This window comes from Suncus etruscus, chromosome 2 (genome assembly GCF_024139225.1).
Source record: "Suncus etruscus isolate mSunEtr1 chromosome 2, mSunEtr1.pri.cur, whole genome shotgun sequence".
Taxonomy (NCBI): domain Eukaryota; kingdom Metazoa; phylum Chordata; class Mammalia; order Eulipotyphla; family Soricidae; genus Suncus; species Suncus etruscus.
In genome coordinates, this window is record NC_064849.1 from 33275157 (window position 1) to 33289827 (window position 14671).

Here is a 14671-nt window from a genome sequence, read left to right on the forward strand (position 1 = left end):
GAAACCACTTAATGGTCAGCAGAGGAAATTTCCAATGAAGTACTTCACTTACAGTTATTGAGGGTCCAGGTTCAGCCTGTTCAGGCGCCATTATGTTGCAAGTCAGCCCCTGAAGAGGTTGACTGATGGAGGGATGGAGAATGAGGTCTTTTCCCTCCAGCTCGGAGCACGTGTCTGCCACCCTGTTCAGCCGGCGGTTCTGAGGTGAAGCGGCGGGTAAACGGCTCACAGACAGTCAGGTTTGTGGAAATATTAGCTTTATTTGGTGGACAAGACTGAAGTCCAAAGCCTCAGAATCAGTTCCAGCCAAAAATTCCTCGCCTTCCACAGACCCTTGTTTTTATCCCTTAGAATCAGGTACCACCCAATGGTGAGATCAGATACCACCCAACGGTGGAAGCAGAATCAGGTACCACCCTAGGGTGAAGGCAGAATGCCAGGTCACTCCCTAGGGTAGGGCACAATCACCGATCAGGGTAGGGTCAGTAACATAATAATCCCATAAAATGTTTACATTGCTCATACAGTTATATTTTTCACAGTCTCTGTAGTTGGTCTCATGTTTCTATATTGAAGGTCCTGGAATCTGTATATCCTACATTGAAGTCTGGGTGGTGCGGAGTGGCGTCTAATTTCAACTCACAGTTAAAGGGCAATGCAGAAAGCCCTGTCCAGTACGCAGGTCGTCCTGAGCCTGCCAGGAGTGATTTCTGAACAGAGCCAGGAGTAACCTCTGAACACTGCCAGGTGTGAGCCCCCCCCAAAAAAACCCCAAAATTTACAGAACACAGAAAACAACCATTATGCATATAAATGTTAAATGCCATTTGGAAAATCTTGGTTTCCTGTCATTTTTAAAGGTCTGATGTTACCCTCATCCCCCATTCTTCCTTTGTAACCTTACCTGATATTAAGACCTGCCCAATGTTGGGAAGGGTCTTTGGGAGGTATCAATAGGATTAGATGGGCAGGGAGAGGATGTAAGGGGAGATGGAGAGGGAAGCAGCAGGAAGAGAGATGGCTGAAAGAGGTTGATTGCAGGGCTGATTATGAATCTGGCTTGAAAGATTATGATAGGCCAGACATGTTGGCCAGGGCCTTGAATAAAACTGATGTGTCCTGAAACCTGACTGATGTGAGTCTTCCTTGCTGCCACCTTAAACCCTCAGACCCACCGGCTGAAGGGGATTGCAGATAAGTGGCCTGGGCCAGCAGAGAATGGCCCCTCTCACCACCCACCATCAACCAGCCCCATCCAGGGCTGTTATTCGACAGTCCAATTTTCTAAGAGTGCTGTAACATGAATTTAGAGCATCTAAGCTCCTTTTCCATACTTTTCTATATAAATGCATTAGATCATTTCTAATTTGGAGACATACTAATAGTTTTAACATAAAGTATCTTTTTTTTAATACACATCCTCAAACTTTCTGCATATTTTTTTTACATTCATTCTGTTACCTTCCTTCATTTCAATTTGCAACCAAATTGGTCACACTTTCACCAAATTCCCTTTCCTTTTTCTAACATTCATAACTCTATACATTATCTTTCTTGCATAAAACACACATCTACGCTCCTTTCTCTAACTTTCTCTTCTCTCTTCTTCCTCAGACTGGTGGTCCTACTTCTGCATGCACCAGCTTGTAGCACTGGACAGGCCATTCTTAATTCTGTGCTCCGTTTTATTATTTCTGTGCCTTTTCCTGTATTTTCTTTCTAATCTAGCACTGCAGCTCTAAAAAGAAAACTTGAAACTGCCCTTTTTCAATTTGGAAAAAAATTGCTAGACATGCTTACACCTAACAGGACCAATTTGTCCTTCATGATACTTATTAAAGTCATTTAAATCAGTTCTATAGATTTCACATCTTTTGGATATTGACAATCAAGTACCATTATATTTAGATAACATTTACTAAATTATCATGACCTATTGATATTTTCACACTTTACAAAATTATTGTAAGGCCAATATTAAGTTTGATACCTGGTGACAAAATGGACATAAAATTGTGTTACTTTGGAGCTGGAGCAGTAGCACAGTGATGGGGTATTTGCCTTGCACGTGGCAGATCCAGGACGGAACTGGGATTCCTGGTATCTTCTATGATTCCATGAGCCTGCCAGGGATGATTTCTAAGTGCAGAGCCAGGAATTGCCCTTGAGTGCTGCCAGGTGTGGCCCCAAAACAAAAAAAAATTGTGTTACTTAGGAGCCAGAGAGGTGGCTCAAACAGTAAGGCGTCTGCCTTGCCCGAGCTAGCCTAGGACAGAACTAGGTTCGATCCCCCAGTGCCCCATATGGTCCCTCAAGCCAGGAGCGATTTCTGAGCTCAAAGCCAGGAGTAACCCCTGAGCGTCACTGGGTGTGGCCCCCAAACAAAAGCAAACAAACAAAAATCATGTTACTTTAACAATACCATAGCAATATCATGCATTCCCATAGATTGGGCATATTAATTAACAGTATAGTCTTAAAAAAACCTATCACAATAACTTTTTTTTTTTTTTTTTTGGTTTTTGGGTCACACCCGGCGGTGCTCAGGGGTTACTCCTGACTGTCTGCTCAGAAATAGCTCCTGGCAGGCACAGGGGACCATATGGGACACCGGGATTCGAACCAACCACCTTTGGTCCTGGATCGGCTGCTTGCAAGGCGAACACCGCTGTGCTATCTCTCCGGGCCCAATAATTTTTTAAAATTAACCACCGAATGCTCTCTTCGGGAGCACATATATAAAATTGGAACAATACAGAGAAGATTAGCATGGCCCCTGTGAATGCAAATTCATGAAGCGTTCCATATTTTTAACAACAACAACAACAACAAAAAATATTAACCACCGAGGGGCCAGAGAGATTGCACAGCGGTAGGGCATTTGCCTTGCATGCAGCCAACCCAGGACGGACAGTGGTTCGAATCCCAGCACCCCATATGGTCCCCCGTGCCAGCCAGGAGTGATTTCTGAGTGCAAAGCTAGGAGTAAACCATGAGTGCCTGCAGGTGTGATCCAACCCCTCATCCCCTCCCCCCCACAAATAAATAAACCACCAAATTCTTTTTTTTTTTTTTGGGCCACACCCGTTTGATGCTCAGCGGTTACTCCTGGCTAAGCGCTCAAAAATCGCCCCTGGCTTGGGGGGACCATATGGGACGCTGGGGGATCGAACAGTGGTCTTTCCTTGGCTAGCGCTTGCAAGGCAGACACCTTACCTCTAGTGCCACCTCTCCGGCCCCAACCACCAAATTCTTTATAGAAACTACTAAAGTTAAAAAGGCTGTTCCTGGAGCTGGAGAGATAGCATGGAGGTAAGGCATTTGCCTTTCATGCAGAAGTTCATCCGTTCAAATCCCAGTGTCCCATATGGTCCCCTATGCCTGCCAGGAGTAATTTCTGAGCATGGAGCCAGGAGTGGCCCCTGAGCACTGCCGGGTGTGACCCAAAAACCAAAAAAAAAAGGCTGTTCCTCTTCACTTAAAAGTTGAAAAACCATTGAAAGGGGGAGAAACCACTAAAAATTAAAGCTGCCTTTTAAAATCCATTTGACGTGAGTTTTAAAAAGTCAAAATTTTCACTTTTCTGATAGTCTGTTATATACAGATGACTCCTTAACAAAGACTAAATAAATGCCCAAAGCTGAGAAATTCCTGAGTGTGGGTGATAAAACAGAGAGCTAGACCTTGGGCTTCCTTAGCCTCTTCTCTGAATGACTTTACCTCCTTCAGGCCTGAATTTTCAAAGTCTCCCAATGCCCAATGTCTTAATAGTTCTTTCTACCATCCAGAGCACCCCTTCACTGATCTCATCATTGTTTGTTTTCTCTCCTGCTCTTCTCCAGCTAACTCCCACCATTTGGAAGGGACTAAGCTTGTGCCTCCACCCCTGGTCCCTGGCTGCTGCTTATTTCATCCAGCCCAGAATGGCTCCATTGATGTCCTCTCACTGTCTGTATTCCCAAGGATGGACACACAGACCTGCAGCATGCAAAGAGGAGAGAAGTGTAGTCTTGTGCTTTTCCCTTGAGACTTGGATCTCATGGAGAGGTAGATTGAAGATCAAACCCCCCTCCCTGACTCCCTAGGACTTTCTCCCTTCATTTTGTCTCCCTCCTTCCTGCTTGCTCCATACACATGCAGATAAGCTCCACTGATGTTTCTCTGTTCACACATAAGATTGACTGGAGGGCAACTGAGGGTTAAAAAATATGAATGCTATAAGGCCCTTGTTGGCTGGTTGAGACTTTCTTGTGTTTTCTGACCCTCCCACTCTGTTCCTGCTTGGTACCAGACTTACAGATTAAACTAGTCAACAAAGACAGACACAATACTCAACCACAAGCACAAAAGCACAGCACAAAATTTTGCTGAACTCAAATAAAATTCCACCAACCCAAAGGATGTGGCACTTTCCTTAGCATTCCCTGCGGCCCCCAGAAACCCCGACCCACGGGAGAGGCTGGAGACCACAACAGTTATTCACGAGTCACGAAGAGGATTCCGGCCTGAAAGAGAAGAGGGGCTGGGAAATAAAGAGACTCAAGATGAAAGGTTCCGATCAAGAGTCAGTTTATTATGGGGAGGTGTAGGCCTTATATAGTCAGGCCAAACAAAGAGAAAGGGGGCAAGACATTCTTGGAATAACTGTAACTTTCCATAGGAACATCTTGTTTTTTTCAAAATTAACAAGGTTATACATCATGAGGCTGGCATTCATCAATCATGAGGCCCACATTGTGTTAGAGCAACAAAGTATAAGATCTAATCTCTGCCCAGGCCCACCAGCCTTTATCTTTATGGGAAAATCTTGGTGCCTGTGGTCGACTCCCCTAGCTCTGAGGTATGCAGTGACTCCCCTTTTCTTTAGGTCCAAGGGCAAAGGCCATATCCTGCTAGCTGCTCAGGCTGGCAGCTTCTGCTAATTGTCACGTAGGCACTTTTGCTCAGACTTTCAGAGACTCCATTTTGATTTTAGTATAAAGGGCTTTAGTTATGCCAAACAGTCTCCAACAAATTCCCCCATTTTTATTTATTTCAAAGATGGGTGGAAACCCTGTCTTAGGCTACCTGATGTACTCTCAGTGTCAGCACCCCAAAGTAAGGCTATGGCTCGGGGAGCATGCAAGAAATTCTTGCATGAGTGCATATAGGCTAGGTCGCCCTACCCCTTTAAGAGCCAATGCAGATTTTAAGAATGGGGCGTGCTTCTGACAACTGACATCAAGCTAAGCCCGTCCTAGGAATTTCCATGCCGTGAGAGGAGGGATATTTTGCACTTGGCAAGCTGTTCTAACTCCTCTAAGTCCAGTGCTTCAGGGGTGCCTGTTTCGCCCTCTGAGACTTCAGTCACCGGGTGTTCGTGAGGCTGGATCTGTTGATAATGAACGCCCACAGATTTTTTGGTAGCCTCATCAATCTGGGTTTTTATAAAGCCAGTTAGACGGCGAAATGCCCATGGACCAAAAGAAACAAACAGCATGAACCCAATGAATGGGCCAAGCAGCGTGGGCAGCAGAGTAGATATCCAGGGGGAAGCTGAAAACCAATTTTTGTACCAGCTTTCCTCCCTGTCTAAGGTTTTCTTGGTTTCAGCTTAGACTTTTTTCAACCTTTTTGATGCTATCCCTATCAAGGCCTAATTTATCCTTAAAGAAGCAACATTCTTCCTTTAAGGCGGCACCCCCCCCCCCTGTCTTTTAACAAAGCAAGATCAAGGCCTCGACGGTTTTGCAGTACCATTTCAGCTAAGTAACCAACAGTTTGTTGTAGATAATCTAGGCCTCGCTTAAGCTCCTCTATATCTTTAACAGCAGTGGTGGTTAGGAAGCCTATAGACTCTTCAGTGCGGCTGAGGGAATAAATGCCTGTACCTGCACCAGCAACACCTAAGCCTAACACCAAGGCAAGAGTGAGTGCAGTTACAAGTTTTCTTTTGCACCTGGAAAGGGCAAGGGAGGTATCCTTACGAGGCAATAAATCTGATTCAGGTCTGACAGGAATGGTGGGCTGAAGGACTGGAACAGTGGGTGGGTAACACAGAGGTGGCAGGAGGGGTGACAGGCTTTTTTGAGGTGGATGAAGACAGGACTGCAGGAGGCTGCGGAGGTCCTCTGTCAGACTTCAGCATTTAAAAAAATTTATAATTAATAATTGCCAATTTTTTAAAAAACTTTTAAACTGAATCTAAATTATTTTTCTTAAACTTCTTAGTTATTATCTTAAAGCTTGATGCAGCTTTCTCTAGCCACATATCCGTATTCTTTTGGCCTTAACTTACACATAGCAGGAAAGCTGGATGACTGCAAAGTCCAGAAATTCTCCAGGGAAAATTTATCCCCGATGACCATTGAGAAATCTTGGGTTTACCATCCCCCACATCCCCTGCCATGTTCTTAGAAGGATAAAACCAGCTTAATACATAATTTTTAACACATGATTTTTAATTGCAAGATGCCACAGACTGTCAGCTGCTAAGTGACCAGACTTGAAAAAATTAATTGAAATCTTAAAAATGGATAAGGCTTTGAAAATTGTATTTATGATAAAATGTAGAGATAACAAATAAACAGACAAAACAAAACAACATTAAACACAACATTGTATACTAGTGGCCACTTTCATACATCACAACACACACATAAACAGACAAAAGGATTGATCCAAAACTTGCATTAGAAAAATTGACAAGTGCTTTTAAATATTTAGCCAGCATGTTTGTAAGAAAAAATTTTTTTTGCAGAAAAACTTTGTTTTTTGAAGTACTTAATGTAGATGGAGTGGAACTTTGCTGAAAATAAAAGTTTTTTTTTTTTTTTTTTTGGTTTTTGGGCCACACCCGGTGACGCTCAGGGGTTACTCCTGGCTATGCGCTCAGAAGTCGCTCCTGGCTTGGGGGACCATATGGGACGCCGGGGGATCGAACCGCGGTCCGTCCGAGGCTAGCGCAGGCAAGGCAGGCACCTTACCTTTAGCGCCACCGCCCGGCCCCAAAAATAAAAGTTTTAAGGTTTAGATTTAGCACAAAACATTTTTAAAACAATTCTAATTTGAAGTTTAAAATATTAAGCAAAATGATTAGTAAGCAGTTAAAAATTTTTTAAGTAAAATGGTTAATGAGCACTGTAGACAGAGTTTCCACTTTGAAGTATGATATCTGCTGTAAATGAACGGGTTTCCTTCAAATTAGTTTCACAGTAGAACAGTATGAGAGCTGCAATAAAGTGTTAAAATTTTTATGATTAAACACAATAGCATGAACTATGATTATTAAAGGTATGAAAAACTGACTTTATAAAACAAACAACTGTTCTTACTTTGAAGACTTTAAGTGAATAATTTGTAAAAAATATTTTATACCAAATTAACAAAATGTTTAGATTATTATAAAATATAGTTAAAGACATCTGATGCATTTCCACACCTAGAGCTTAAGACCAAAATTATATTTGATACTTGTTAACCTGCCTATAAAATTTACTTTTATAATATTACTCATAAAATTAAATATATATATATTTTTCATTAATACTAGATTTTTTCACTTTGACACAAATATACAGATTTGTATAATGTGCTGACTTTCTGAATACACTTAAAAGGATAGATCTTTCAATGCAGAGGTAAAGAACAATCATTGCTGTAGCACAAAATTAAAACCAAGTGTACTAGAAAGCACACCTGGGTGTTTACTGTGCAATAAAATTAACTATATTATTTAAAAAGGCTAACCACATCATTTTTCACATAATTTTTTAAATACCTTAAATATCAAAATAAATTTTCTAATAGAAATATAAAAAACTCAAATTTTAATACTTGTGTGTCCGTTTAAATTTTAAAACACCAAAAGGTTTTTCTTTTACCAATAATGTGTTATTACAAGTGACAGAATTATGACCTTGCTCTAAAATTTCTGAGAGGCATGAACAAAGGGAGTTTATTGCTCTTATCTCCCTGTTGCTTTTTCTCCCTAGAGAATTTTTTAACCTTTACAGACCTGAATTTAGAAGGTTTTCTAATTTCCAATGTTTTAATAATTACTTTACAACACCCAATGCACAAAACTTAATTACACAAATGCTTTTAGAAAAGGCACACTTATGCCGCATAATTTAATTCACAAACTTCATAATTATTTGAGGCCTCTTATGAGACGCAACAAAATTCTGACAATAATTCTTACTATATATTTCACATAAACAGTTCCTGAATCTTTTTAATTCTACCCCTGCCACTCTCTGCCATATTTAGCAGAGCAATCAAACTTGTAACCACTAAGACACACACAGCCTAGCACTATTTCTGCTGAACTTAAGCCAAATTTTACCAACTTGAAGAGAGAAGTGATATTTTTTCTCCAAAATTTTTGTCTGCATTTTGACTACACAGAAACTTACTGTCTCAAATACAGGTATAGAATATGCCACATATACACTACCTCTGCATAGATTAAAGGGCTTATTATAACATTTTTGAACACTTTTAAAACCTCATAATTTTACCAACTGTGGTCTTTATCTTAGAAAAACATTTTAGGGCTGCATTCCTACCCTAAGGTATGGGGGGTTGGCTAGCTTATCGGGATCTTAAAGAAAAATAGACCTTGAGTGAGTTGGGGGTATATGGCCTCTCCTTTGAGCGGGGCCAGGACTTTATCTTTTTGTTCGTGCTGACCTGTGGTTTTGATATTATTTGATATTATTTGATATTATTCAAAACAAGAACTTTTAAGACCAGAAGGTAGGGTGTACCTTGTTGTCAGTGGCTTGCGACTTTTTTTTCTCTTCACATGCATCTTTTGAAAAACTGTATAAACTTATTTGCTGGATAATGAATATCAATTTTTTCCTTAAAGGAGGCACATGCCAAAGGCCAATTATTTGTATTTTGCATCAGCTAATTAATATGCTTTTTTTTTTTTTGGTTTTTGGGCCACACCCGGTGATGCTCAGGGGTTACTCCTGGCTATGCGCTCAGAAGTCGCTCCTGGCTTGGGGGACCATATGGGACACCAGGGGATCGAACCGCGGTCCATCCAAGGCTAACGCAGGCAAGGCAGACACCTTACCTTTAGCATCACTGCCCGGCCCCTAATATGCTGTCTTATTGTAAGGTTGAATAAGATAATTAGGTTTATTTTCAAAATATTTTCTTTTTACAAAATTTATTACCTGTGTTACACATATTTGACAAAGTGTAGGGCTGACAAGGTGAAGCAGAGCCTTCCACTGATAATGCCGGGAGGGGCCAGCACAGTTAACAGCAGGGAAGCTAAAGGCAAATCGTTTACAGTCAGCAGGGTGTAATGCTATAGAGAGACAAAAAAAGCAATCTTTTAAGATCAGTTACTAATTTATTGGAATTAGAGGGAATGTCAACCGAGGAGGGGAGTCCGGGTTGGAAAAGCATCCATGGGGATCATGGTTTTATTAATTGCTTTGAGAGGGGATCATGGTTTTATTAATTGCTTTGAGACTATGCAAGAGATGCCACTTTCCAGATTTCTTTTGAATAACAAAGATTGGGGTATTTCAAGGTGAATTGGAAGGCTTAAAGTGGGAGTGGCAGAGCCTGAGCTGGCTGTTCCCTGAGGCCAGCAGGAAAGAGGCTGAAAGATGGGCTCAGGGCTGGCCCAAGCAAAATGTACTGAGTAAAGGGCGCATTAGGCCCAGAAGTTTTAACAGCAAAGTGCAGATATCGCAAGGTTTTATGGCTTAGCAGCTGATACTTTGTAATTATCCTGCTCACTGGGCCCTTAGTATTATTTTTAGGTGCTGCAGCAGTTTCTGTCTTATGGCACTCAGCCTCACCCTCATCAGCCTGTCCCTCTGAATTCTTAAGAGGGGGGCCTGGCCTTGGGATCGGGTGGGCAGAGGACAGACAACTTTAGATTCAGGAGGGCGGGGGAAAGCCTGAAGGGCAGAAACTTGTGAATTAAGAGAAGCAACCTGTTCTTGAAGGCTTAAAATTTGTTTAAGATCTTCAATTTGGCCAAATAGTTCCTTTTCTATAGCTTTAAGAGGGGGAGCGGTGGCCACAGCGGGATAAAAGCCTTTGGAAGGTTCCAAATCTATGAGGCTGTCAGATTTAGGAGGGGCGCTACTGGCCCGGGACTGGCTGCGGGAGGCCATTTCTATGCTGGCCTCGGCTTTTTCAATAATTTCTTTCTTAAGGGGGCTTTCCCCAATTGGATCTAACTCTGCACCAGTAACAATTTTACTAAGGATGAACCAATAAAACTGCATAACCTTTTTATATTGTTCCTTACCATATTTACTGTAATATTGCCCTAATTCATCACTTATTTGTTTCCAAGTACTAGACACTATACGTGGTCTTGTGACCACAAACCAAGGACAGATATCATGAACACATATAAAAAACTTAATTAAGTCCTTTTCTTAACTTTAATTTTTCTTTCACCCAGAGCTTTCTTAAGATCTTTATGAAAGCCTCCTCTTTAGATAAAGTAGTCCCCATTTTTCCTGGGATGAATGAATGGCGGTGATAGTGATCACTGTTAGGTAACCTCCCTGCACCCTGCCCTTTATAGGGTCTTACCGATGTCTTACGAGCAGGCTCTGGACTCGAGCCTTTGCTGTTCGACCGGGTGATCCGTGCTTCGTGCCATGTGTCGGGTGCCACTCTGCGGCCCCCAGAAACCCGACCCGCGGGAGAGGCTGGAGACCACAACAGTTATTCACGAGTCACGAAGAGGATTCCGGCCTGAAAGAGAAGAGGGGCTGGGAAATAAAGAGACTCAAGATGAAAGGTTCCGATCAAGAGTCCGTTTATTATGGGGAGGGGTAGGCCTTATATAGTCAGGCCAAACAAAGAGAAAGGGGGCAAGGCATTCTTGGAATAACTGTAACTTTCCATAGGCACATCTTGTATTTTTCAAAATTAACAAGGTTATACATCATGAGGCTGGCATTCATCAATCATGAGGCCCACATTGTGTTAGAGCAACAAAGTATAAGATCTAATCTCTGCCTAGGTTCACCAGCCTCTATATTTATGGGAACATCTTGGTGTCTGTGGTATGCAGTAACTCCCCTTTTCTTTAGGTCCAAGGGCAAAGGCCACATCTGCTAGCTGCTCAGGCTGGCAGCTCCTGCTAATTGTCACGTAGGCATTTTTGCTCAGACTTTCAGAGACTCCATTTTGATTTTAGCAAAAAGGGCTTTTAGTTATGCCAAACAGTCTCCAACTTTCCCCCGACTCTTAATCCTGACCCAGACAACACAAAAGACAGAGAGAAAATGACAACATACCAGATACCCAAAACAGATGAGGGGATGTATGGACACCATCACCTGTGTCCCTTCCAAATCTTGCAGCTCCTGCTGCAAACCACATGTATCCTGCCACGACCCTAGAGAGGAGTTGGACGTCTTCATACTGCCTCCAGCCCCGGGGTGAATCTGCGTCCAGTTTTCTCATTGAGCTGCAGCAGGAGCTCCATTCCCGTTAAATCCCATGACCACCTGCCATGATTCTAGGGAGGAGTGGGGCATCCTGCACTACTTCCAGCATGTGTGTGTGTGTGTGTGTTTGGGGAGTGATTCTGCACCCATTTTCTCCCCCTCTAGCCACACCTGGAGCTCTGCTCCCCTTAGGCCTTCATTTACCTCAAGGTGATCTGAGAGTAATCTGTGAGACCTTGGTAGCTATGTTGGTGACCTGATCTTTGTCTTCAATCCCAGAAGAGCCTCCAAATGTTAGGGTCCAAAGTTGAACAAGAAGACCACACAATTGAAAGAAAGCAAAGCAGGGTTTGGAGCAATAGCATAGTGATAGGGCTTTTGCCTTGCATGTGGCCAAACTAAGACAGACCTGGGTTTGATTCCCCACATCCCATATGTTTCCCCAAGCCTTCCAGAAACGATTTCTGAGTCTGAGTACAGAGCCATGAGTAACCCCTGAGAGCCACCGATGTGGTCCAAAACCAAAAAAAAAAAAAAAAAAAAAAAAAAAAAAGAAAAGAAAAGAAAAGAAAAGAAAAAGTAAAGATCTATTCTCTCTATCAACAAACTACAAACTGATTAATCAGGACCATGTTTTGCAGGAGGTGACCCTGCCCAGAGATATAAGCAGGAAGTCTTGACCTTTAAGGTGATTGGCTGTCATCTAGGGTGATTCTAGGTTGTTTCAACATGTCCTTTTATGGCTAAATATCTAGGGTGTTACATTGTGATTTATAGGGCTTTGGAGTCTACATAATTATTGCTATGATAGAAACTTAGTCCTTACATGGAACTTAGCCTTATTAGCTTTAAATGGAAACTTAGCTTTATGTTGACAAAATGAAGTCCCTTCTGCTAAGACTTCACAGCTGGTAGAAATAGTGATAGCATGGTGGTAATTAAGTAATTGTGGGAATATTAATAGTGGGAGTAGTTCTAGTACTTGTAGGTCAAATAGTGGTGGTGGTAATTAGAGTTTATAGTAGTAGTAGCAACAGTGGTGGTACAGGTGATGGTAATGGTAGGGTGGTTAGAGTAGTAATAATAGTACTTGTTATGATAGTAATGAAGAATAATACTAGCAGTAGTGGTGGTTGTAATAGTAGTAGCAGTAGTGATGGTGGTAGAAGCAGTTGCATATATAATGTAGCAGTAGTGATAATGGCGGTGGTAGTAGTAGGAAGAGGAAGATGTAGTAGAATAGTAGAAGTAGTTGCAAGTAACCACAGTGTTTTGTCCATTTAGTACTTTATTTACATAAACTCATTTAATGAGCATGACAATTTTGTGCCAAGGGTGCTTCTCATCCTCACTTAATAGAGACCTGGTAGATAACTTGAGCAATACAAGTAGCAAATGATGTTGTGGGAACCCTAACTCAAACCACCCATGGCTAGGGAGTGCTCCTGCCCACTGTCATGAGCTGCAGAGGAGCAGGAATGCTTCCTGTACAGGAGGGGAGAGCACAGATTGTACAGGCACATTGGGAACATGCAGGTCTTGTGAGGAGCATGGGACAGAGAGTACACATTCTACCAGTCAGATGGTCTCCTTGCTAGTGGATGGTATGTATGGAATCTTGAGGAGACTTGGTTTGTTTTGGTTTTTGAGCCACACCCAGTAATGCTCAGGGCTTACTCCTGGATCTGCACTCAGGGATCACTCCTAGGGGTACTTGAGGGTCCACCTGAGGTGCTGGTGTTTAAGCCAGGTTAGCCATGTGTAAAGCACCTACATACTGTACTATTGCTCTGGCCCTTGAGAAGGCTTTGGGGGAGCCCATTGAAGCCTGAGCTTAGGAGAGAGGCTAGGAATATTCTCAGAGAAGGTGAACACAGAATCCAGGATGCAGGGTGCTGCCAAGAGAGAACCAGCAAGGAAGTGGACCAGGGCAGAGCTTACGTCTATGTGAGAAATGAAGTGAAAAGGAAGTTATAAATGAGGGCAGGAGAGGCTCAAAGAAGATAGAGTGCAGTAAAGCTAGACAAAAATCAAGTAAGATAAAACTGAAACAATTGCCATCTATCAAATTTAAAAGCATTTTTTACCATCAATAAAATTTAAAAGCATGCAGCAGGGCCAGATAAATACTACAAGGATTAAAGTACTTCCTTTGCATGTGGCCAATCAGGATCCATCCCAACACCTCATGATCTTCTGAGTACCTCTAGCAGTAATTCTCAAGCACAGAATGAGAAATAGTTCCCAATTACTACCCATAAATAAAAGCATACAGAAAACTGGGAGAAAATATTTTCTTTGTTTTAAGGGGCAGTGGGTGTGGGTATGTTTTGTTGTTTTGTGCGTCATACTGGGTGGTGCTCAGGATCTGTTCTAGATTCTATTGCTCCCAGCAGTGTTCAAGGAGACTGAGATTGAATTTAAGTCTTTTGTATGGAAAGTATGAGCTTTGTTTGAGTCATTTTCCAGACCATGGGAGGAATTATTTTAGCTTAATTATAAGTAGGAGCAGAGAGAGTCAATGGCCCTTTTTAAATTGGTATTGGAGAAGAACTTTGTAAGAACTTTTGAAGGAAATTGTGTAAGTATTTATTTATATTGTTTGTTTATTTTGGGTCTCTACCTGGTAAAAATCGGGTATCACTCAGGGGACCATATGAAATACCAAAGATGAAACCCAGATCAGTCATGTTCAAAGTCACTATACTCTCTATTTAGCCCCATCTTAGTGGTTTGTTGTTTTTTAAACTTTTCCACTTTTACTGAGAAACAGTTTATATGCATCACTAAATTTAAGGCATACAATTCAATAATTGATTTACACATGTGAAATCATACAAATTTAAACACAGAGACATGACTCGAAATTTTTTTATTTTTCTTTCTTTCTCTCTTTCTTTCTCTCTTTCTTTCTCTCTCTCTCTTTCTTTCTTTCTTTCTTTCTTTCTTTCTTTCTTTCTTTCTTTCTTTCTTTCTTTCTTTCTTTCTTTCTTTCTTTCTTTCTTTCTTTCTTCTTTCTTTCCTTTCTTCCTCTTATTTTTTTTCTTTTTTAATTTTTTTATTTTGAATTATGAGAACAAAAGATGCAAAGAAAGAGGACAAGGTAAAGTTACAGTGAAAGGACAATCAGCCATAACATAATTCTCAGAAGAAGTCCCCTTGCTGATATCTTAACTTTGAACTTTCAGCCAAAGAAAGTTAAGATAAATAAAACAGAATCCATGTACAATTACTTTGTCCCTCAA

The 14671-nt window shown here is 41.5% G+C and overlaps 1 non-coding gene and 1 pseudogene across 1 annotated transcript; one reads left to right on the plus strand and one right to left on the minus strand.

Annotated features, from left to right (window-relative positions):
• The first annotated feature begins 2716 nt into the window (after positions 1-2716).
• On the plus strand, positions 2717-2812 carry LOC126002292 (uncharacterized; annotated as a pseudogene).
• Positions 2813-7566: 4754 nt separating this feature from the next.
• Positions 7567-7696, minus strand: LOC126002486 (small nucleolar RNA SNORA22). Its single transcript, XR_007493181.1, has one exon. It is a non-coding gene; the product is annotated as a small nucleolar RNA SNORA22 (small nucleolar RNA).
• Positions 7697-14671: the final 6975 nt, after the last annotated feature.